Below are 8584 nucleotides of genomic sequence, written 5' to 3' on the forward strand. Positions count from 1 at the left end.
CCACCACACAGCCATGTGCACATGGCTTCCTCACTGTGACGGGCTATACGCCATCAAACCATGAGCCAGAATAACCTCGCCTATAAGTTGTTTCTTGTCAGGATACTGGTTCAGAGATGAGAGGAGTTAACAGTGAGCCTGGAATCCCTATCCTTGGCATTACTCTGGCATAGGGCTGTCATCTTCCATGGAGGGGCAGCAAGAAAGCAGATATGAAGGATGCTTGTACTCATTACCTTTCAGTGTTGTTAGCACAGACTAAGCTTAATGCTAACTTGATGTGTGTTGGGCTGTGTTCTCCCACCCTTCATTCATGCACCCCATTCCTGTGTGTGTGCCATCCATTTCTCTCAACCTCTCCTGTGCCCTGATGCCCAGGCCTGTAGCAGGCTCTGGCTGAGGCAGTACCTGCCGTGAGTCACTGGGCCATGTCTGATAATGCTGCTCTGCCCCCCCCCCCCGATTCTTCTCACCCAGATTTTCTCAGCTTTTCTCACACACACTTACACAATTTTCACATTAATTTAGGATCAGATCAGGTAGGTAAAAATTCTTTATTTTGTTTTATTGTACTTTAAATTAGTTTGGAAAGTACATCTTACATTTACATTTTTGAAATATATTTCAAGCCTAGGCTGTCCTGGAACTCAGTTTGTAGACCAGGTTGGTCTTGGACTTTTAGAGATCTGCCTGCCTGCGCCTCATGAGTGCTGGGCTTAAAGGCATGCTGGAGATACTAGTGTTTTAAAATCCACTTCACAGAGTGCTTTAACTGATTTTCCATTAGCTTGCTTTCTGACTTTGTATGCAAGGAAAGCTTGGGTGTTTGTACCTTGAATTTATAAACATTTATCTTGCTAGATTCTCTTGCAGGTATTTGAGAAGGCTATTTTCCTCATAATGAAGCACACAGCCTTCACTACACACTAACACTTCTTGACTAAATTGCCTTATTTTCCTCAAAATGTCTCAAGTCTCACTATCAGAGAGGGAGTGAGTGAGACTTGGTTACTTTTCTCAGTCATCCTGTGGTCGTTTCCTCTACCACCTCACTTGGGAGACTGAGGCACACCTCTGGGGTGTTTGTGAGGATGTTAGGTGTGGGGGCCACATCACGAGTTAGGTATGCCATCTCATGGGCTGTGAGTACCATCTGAATAAAAGAGGGAAAAAGAGAAAACAGGTATGCATTCTTTTTCTCCACTCCCTGGCTCACCACATCATGAACACACACAGGCACGCCCTGCACAAACCAGAACATGTTCTCTCTCTTCCATAAGTCATTTCCACCTCGGATTTTGGTCACAGCAGGGAACTAACACAGACTTCCAATTCTTCTGTCCCACCACTGGCTTTGCTGTGTCTTATTTCCTCCAGCAGACACCTTTCTCCTTTAAGCAATATAGTCTTAGATTTGTTCCTTTAAGATGGACAGTGTCTAGCCTATTCACTCCAAGTCCGGGCTTTAATGGAACTATCTCTTCCACCAGCCACTGTGTCACAGTTTGCTTCTGAAGAGGAACTTAGTAGTAGAAGCCCAAGGCTGGGTAACACCATACTGGGAGCGGAACATGCAGACAGTAGAGGCCCACAGCAAGAGGAAGCTGTTCACTTCGTGGATGAGCAGGAAACAAGACTGGAGATGCTGGCTCTCAGCTGGCTTTCTCCTTTCCCTGTTTATTCCATTCAGACCTGCAGTCCATGCAGAGGGCGCCAACCACAGTGTGCTCCCCCCTCAGCTCTCTTTGGAAACATGTTCAAGACACACCTAGAGACATGCCTCAATAGCAATCTATGTGATTTTGAACCTAGTCAAATGGACAACTAGGCTAAATAGGGACCAGCATCCTCGATCTACTCGGCCTCTCACAAGAAGGGGCAGTATCAGGCTGCAGAGCTAGGTCACTCCTGTATGGTACCCTTAGGACTCTGAGCCCTCTCCCTGTACTGACCTTTTGCCCACATGTGCTAGTACATCTCGAGGACACTGTCCTCAGCTGGAAGCAGTCTCAGCTCCCAACCTCCGAACATGTGGCAGTGTCTGGGGACATCTTTAGTGCAGTGGGCAGAGGTCAGGGATGCTTCTGTTCATCCTGTACGCTCACTCAGAACAGCTCAAGACAAAGCAGGATCTGACCCAAATGCCCTAGGTGGCCACTTCAGAAAGCCTGCTCCAGGTGGAGGCTCAGAGAGGGCCCTGGCTTTTCCTCAGTGCCACCATGCATCTCCCTATATCCAGAATTGTCTCCAAGGCCCCAGAGTTTCTGCCCAGAACAAGGGTAAACATTTCTGGGTTTTAAAACCTGCCTTCCTCCTCTCCATGTTCCTGTCTCCTCTTGTGTGAGTTGCTGCCCTCTCTACTCATTTCTCTATCCTCAGAGAGTCCCTAGAGCCACTTGTGAACTTGCATTCCAGGGATGGTCTTACAGCCTGGTGCTTTTCTTGTCTTATTTGGGGATTTTCCTTCCCCAAAATCAGAAACATACTTTCCTATATTTTCTATATTGTCTTTCTTTAAAGACAAGGTCTCAGCCAGGCAGCTGTAGCACACTCCTTTAATCCAGTACTTGGGAGGCAGAGGCAGGCAGGTTTCTGTGAGTTCAAGGCCATCCAGGTCTATAGAACTAGTTCGAGGATAGCTGAGGCTACACACACACACACACATATCAATAAGAACAACAGAAACAAACAAAATGCCAAGTCTTAAGTAGCCCAGGCTGGTTTTGAACTCATCACATTGCCAAGGATCGTCTTGAACTTCTGATTCTCTGGCCTCCACCTCCAGAGTGCTGAGATCCTAGCATGTGCTGACACTCCTGCTTTGACACCCTGTTTGCAATCCTGAGGGATCAAACTTAGAGCTTTGTATATGCTAAGCAAGCAAGCTAGCAACTGAGTTGCAGCCCCAGCCCTGTGAGCCTTTAGAGATTAACTCTAAAGTTGTGGTCTGCTATCCATTGCTTGTGAATCCTGTGAGGGAGGGAGTACCTTTCTTTCTTGTGGGTCGGATGAAGGGCATTTCACAGTACCTGGCCTCTGTTCCCTCCCTGCTGCTCCCTTGTCTTCATGCACAAGGACAGGTTCTCCCTCTGGTCTGTGTCTGCTACGGTGACACACTGTAACCAGTCACTGACCACTCTCCCTTCCTCCATGTTGCACTCTCCCTTCTTAGCCTAGTCTAGGCACACTCCAGCTGGCTCGCAGGCAGCCTCACTTCCAGACCTTCCCCCAGGTACCCTGCTCCTAAACTGGACCAGGAACCACTCTTGCCGGTGTTGAAATGTCTAGAAGAGGGCACAAAATGTTCCTGCAATGTTTGGGGGCCAGCTTCCACTTTCTGTACTAGAACCTGGATAAACACAGACAAGCCAGCACAGAATCTAAGTAAAAGCAGTAAAGTTTAATTAGTTTAGAAAAAGTTGGAATGGGAGTGGAGTTAGCATCAGCATCGTTTCTAGGAGCCAAGGATCTGAACATGTGGGGGAAGTCTACCCGATGCTCCCTGTCCATATCCCAATATACCTTCAAGCTGCTGAGTAGAGTGTCCTCTACGAAGCACCGGGTCAACTTCTAGCCAGTGTTAGCACTCAGAGGCCCACAGAGCATGGAATCCCTACCCAGACCTGCTCCAGAGTCACCTCCAAACCACCTGAGGTGAACAGGGGCAAATGTCCTACCACATACAGTACTGGGAGCCCAGGTGGAGGAATTCGAAGGCAGGAGGGGGTCTTAAGAAGGACCATCTGTAAGAGCAGTGCCAGAGGCAGAAAGCAGGCAAGAGAAGCCACAGCTTGTCCCCAGCAAGGGAGAAGGCTCAGGACACAGACAGGTCAGGCACACAGAAGCAGATCATCTAAAGTACAGATCTGAGCAGGCCAAGAAGGACTACCAAACTGGAAAGTCCAGGAGCAGGCAAAGGAGAGGGTGTACAAAGTCTTCGCTGAAGGTATAGGGCTCAGGAGGCAGCTGGGCTACCAAGACCTGAAGAAGACAAAGGAGAGACTGATTAGAGAGTCGCAGCAGAACTAGGTGCTGGATACAAAGGCTTGGGCTCCAGCCAAGCCCAGCTCCAGCCCTGACCATGGACCAAGCTCTACCTGACTGCTACCAAGCCTAGTGTAGGTCCTCTTGAGCTAGAGTGACACAGCACTCCAGAGTGATTAAGCTTGAGTGCCACTGTCACTGGGTTCTAGGCTCATCACCGCTATCCTAAGGGCAAAATGGTCTTAAGACCCACAATTGCAGCACCTGAGCCTGTTTGCTTAGCTGTGACGCAGATACTAGGCACTCCAGGGCTGAGGAGTGGTGACTATGATTCAGTAAGGTCGATGCTTATTGTGGGGGTCTGCTTACAGCACTTATATCCGAAGGAGAAGGATGGCAGGTAGCCACACAAAGAAAGCTCAGGGAGAGAGGCTAGCACTTTCTTCCTATAAAGAGGGAAAGCCTGCTGGTGCCTGCCTGACCTCAGCACTGAGGGGTGTGGTCCCTGACGTACCAGCCCAGCAGCTACTGTCATCACTGCTCCAGTATTAGGACCAGTGTTTCTTTGCTTCAGGAGAGGGAACGGCCATTAGATTCCCGGGTGACACACAGCCAGCCAGAGGGAAGCATTACTTCCACACCCACCAGGCAAAGGTGCCCACACGTAGGCACACGGGCATTCTCTCCTGCTCCGTTCCTGTCCCCCTCTGTTGTGTAAGAGCCTCCTCCTCAAGCAGGAAGGCAAACAGCCACAAAAATAGCTTCAAAACTCCTTAAACTTATCAGATTCACCCGGCTCCTCCCTGCCAGAGGAAGCCAGGCCAAGCAGCAAGGACTCAGAAGAACGAGAAGAAGCAGAAACCAGCCAAGCTGCCTGGAAGAGGTTTAGACCAACCCAGAGATCTGGAGAGGGCACTCTCCAACCTGATGAGCTGCCTGTAGGCTGAGCGGTGTGCTCCGTGGCCCCAGGTTCGTGAGCTATCTGACCCCCATGCTGGGGTGGGCTTTGGTGATGCCATTTCTGCTCCTGAAAGTGGCCCCTCACCTCTATTCCTATAAGTAACCCCAATAAAACTCATTGGTCCACCAAGTTGAGTTGGGTTTGGTGGTATCCGTGCTCGGTTCTGTTTGTGGGTGCCCTACCTGTGGTAGACAAGTAGACAAGCATGTTTATCTCCTCAGGAAGTGTGTTCTTTCATACAATGCACACACACACACTAAAAATGGATCAAAGAAGGAAGATTTGGATGAGGGGGAGAGAAGAACCTCCCTGGGTAGATGAGACAGGATGAAAAGCGTTTGGTACCTACTGTAGCAGCTTTCACCCTGAGGCACCAAACACTTGCCTTGTCCTAATTAACGAAATGATCCAAGGGCTACCCTGTGCCTCAATTACTCTAATCTCCCATAGAAGCTTTTCCCTGGCCACTGCAGTTAGCAGCAAGCACAGTCACATGGCAATGGCAGCCCATCTCCAGAGCCGATCTAGCCACTCATTTCATCGCTCTCCAGACTCGCCCTCCCTACCAGCACTGTGCTTTCTATCTCTGGGAAGGCGCTCCACAGGGCACCTCCAGGATGTGTCCCTGAGTGACAGCTTTGCCTGGGGTCCTCAGGCTCATCTTTTACAGCAGAGCCTCCCTCCTTTTAAATTCGGTTTAAGCTCATCTGGTTAGTGCACCTGCCCCCTCTGTGTACTCTTCCGACCAATAGCTGCTTGACCACAGCCTGGCCCCAGGAGCAGTCTGGCTGGGAGGCATGTAACTGTTTGGATTTAACTGACTGCACACTATTTCTCATGGACTCTGCCTCATTCCGCCCTCACTAACAGAATTCTCTTCTAGGTCTTTTTTTTTTTTTAACTGTAAATATTTGGTCCAAAACTTTTCCATGCTTTATTTGTTATAGGTTTAAAGAAAACACTTCAAAAAAAATGTTTAAATGGTGCTACAGGTAAATTACCCTTGTTAGGTCTCAAACCCTAGACAAATGGCTAACTGAGGTGTCCATTAACATACCAAAGTTGGAGCCAGATGAGTGTAAAAAAAAAAAAAGGAATTAAAAATATGAAGGACATGGTGGAGAAGGTTTATTGTAGATAAAAGGGAGAGCACAGACAAAAACAGAGACATCTAGGAGAGTCCAGAGTTAACACAACCCTGGGCTGGGCCTAGTAAGGAGAGGAGGGAAGGGAGAGAGGAGAAGAGGGAAGAGGAGATGCTGATTAAGACAGCCTGGACCAAGAGACTGGCATAACCAAAATGGCTGAATTACAAAGGGGCCAGGGAGCTTCGGCTAGAGAAGTTTAGGGTAGGGGCCAGAGTACGCCAGCCAGACCTAATAACAAGTAGGGACTGGGGAATACAGGATGAACCTGGCAGCCAACGTCCACTTTGATACCTTAATAGGCACCTCAGCTAGACCACTCCCCCAACCCACCCCACCTCCTGCACAGGAGAGGGCACCCATAGTCTCTGCCACACCAAGAAAAGGGCTTTGCCCTTGACTGACATCCTTGCTCCTTGGAGAGCATCTTTGATACCTAGAAACTTTCATTGGAGTATTTCAGCCTCTCAGGTTTCTTTGTGGTCTAAAGACACAGCCAGGGCAGTTTTCAACCCCAGTGGGTTATCTACACCACCTGCAGATCAGGTAGCCCATTTAAGACTTCGCCCAAGTCCCTTAATCAGTTTCCAGTGTAACGACCCCTTCTCTGTTAAATGCTTCCCCAGGCCAGTCAAGTTTGGGAGTAACAGCGGCAGATAAGTTATTATTTGCAGAAAAAAAAAAAATCAGAAACTAGCGTTTGTTTGCATTCATGTCTGCTCCTTCCATGTAGTGTGGCTTCTACTGGACCTGCCTTGTTTTCCTGACCTGGAGATCTTCTTCTCATCCCACAGAGCCTACCCTAACAACTATTCTGTCTGTGAAATTTTCTTAGCATGCTCCCTCTGACCACCTGTAAGTCAGGCCTTACAAGGGCTGCCTTCATCTGCTGATAAGCTTGTGCTTCTGAGGCCTCCAATTAGGGCCTCTAAGGGCTGGGGCTAGGTGTGAACATGGTTCTGTTCAGGGACCAGCATCATCTATTTCCTAACACTATGATAACAGCTCGTCAATACACACACACACACACACACACACACACACACACACACACACTATCCCACAAGGATAATGGTCAGGATAAGGCCTATCTGGAGCCCGAGTTGTGAGCTGGCTGGTGCGAACAAAGTTTCAGGTTAGCAACCACCCAGTATTTCGTGTATTCATCCTGATAAACTCCAGGTCTTATACACAGCAGTGTGTGTGTGTGTGTGGGGGGTGTGACTCCAGGGAAAGGGCAGCTGCAGAAGCCATAGTAAGAAGCCCTTTGAATTAGCCTCTGGAGCAGGGACTGAGAATTCAACACAGGTTGCATCAGGGCCGGAGAGGAAAGCCAGCCCACCTGCAGCTGGGTCAGGAGCTCAACTCACCAGGTGCCCTGTATTCTCAGGCTAGCCCTCTGCAGAGCATTCTTTCTTTCTCTCTCTCTCTCTCTCTCTCTCTCTCTCTCTCTCTCTCTCTCTCCATCGCCCAGACTTCCGGGAATGATTTTGATCACCACCTCTCTAGCAGGTCTTCATCAGGAACCCTCCTGTCCCCTGACCCTCTGGATCTAGACCCCTGTAAAAGGGTCACAGCCCATGGGTTGAGAACTGATGTTCTGTATTGACTGAGAAAGAAGCTTCTAGAAGGATGCACACAGGCTCTTAAGAGAGGAAGAGGGCAATCAGGATGTAAAGGGAATGAGTAAATACATTAATGGAGAAAAATAAAACTAAAAAAAGAGGACAGTAAGTTGGGAGGGAGACATGGGCAGGTTCTGGGAAATGTAGATGGAGGTGAGGTGAATATGATCAAAATGTTCTGTATAATATATGAAATTCTCAAAGAGTAAAAAAAATGCTAAATTTAAAAAGTGAGAGGGGGGAGAGGGACACCCTGCTAGCCAGTCTGATTAGCCAAACCAACTCTAGTGGTCAGCGGAGTGACAGAGATGTCACAACCTGATCATCCTTGGACCCAGGAATCATGACATCTGCAACGGCAGCCCTGGCATATCATTGGTGATTTGGGGATGGAGGAGACAAGACAAAGTCTCAGAGACTCAAGACAGAGTCTCACTATGTAGCCCTGGCTGCCCTGGAACTCTCTATGTATAGACCAGGCTGGCCTGGAACTCAGAGATCCACCGGCCTCTGCCTTCCGACCGCCGGGATTTAAAGGTGTGCACCACTCCACTCAAGTGGCAATTTATTAAGCCGGTGGGTGGGGCAGGAGAAGGGGGCTACAAAGACCTCCACTGAGTCCCTAAAAGCAAACCAGTGTCAGAAACACTGGAAGGACCCAGGAAACACTGGTTGGAATGAGATAGCCTTTAGTCAAAATGTTTCCTGGTTCTCCATACATTCCAGCCAAGCCCACAGTGAGCCCAGAGATGTGCTGGAAAGAGAAGTCATTCAGAGACTCCCTTCTTGCCAAGGCCTCACTTAAAAAAAAAAGTTCAGATATAAGAGGTGTTCACAGTCAATTCCAAGACCCTGGATATTAGAAGTGT

This window comes from Psammomys obesus, unplaced genomic scaffold (genome assembly GCF_907164565.1).
Source record: "Psammomys obesus unplaced genomic scaffold, mPsaObe1.curated_primary_1811, whole genome shotgun sequence".
NCBI classification, from domain to species: Eukaryota; Metazoa; Chordata; class Mammalia; order Rodentia; family Muridae; genus Psammomys; species Psammomys obesus.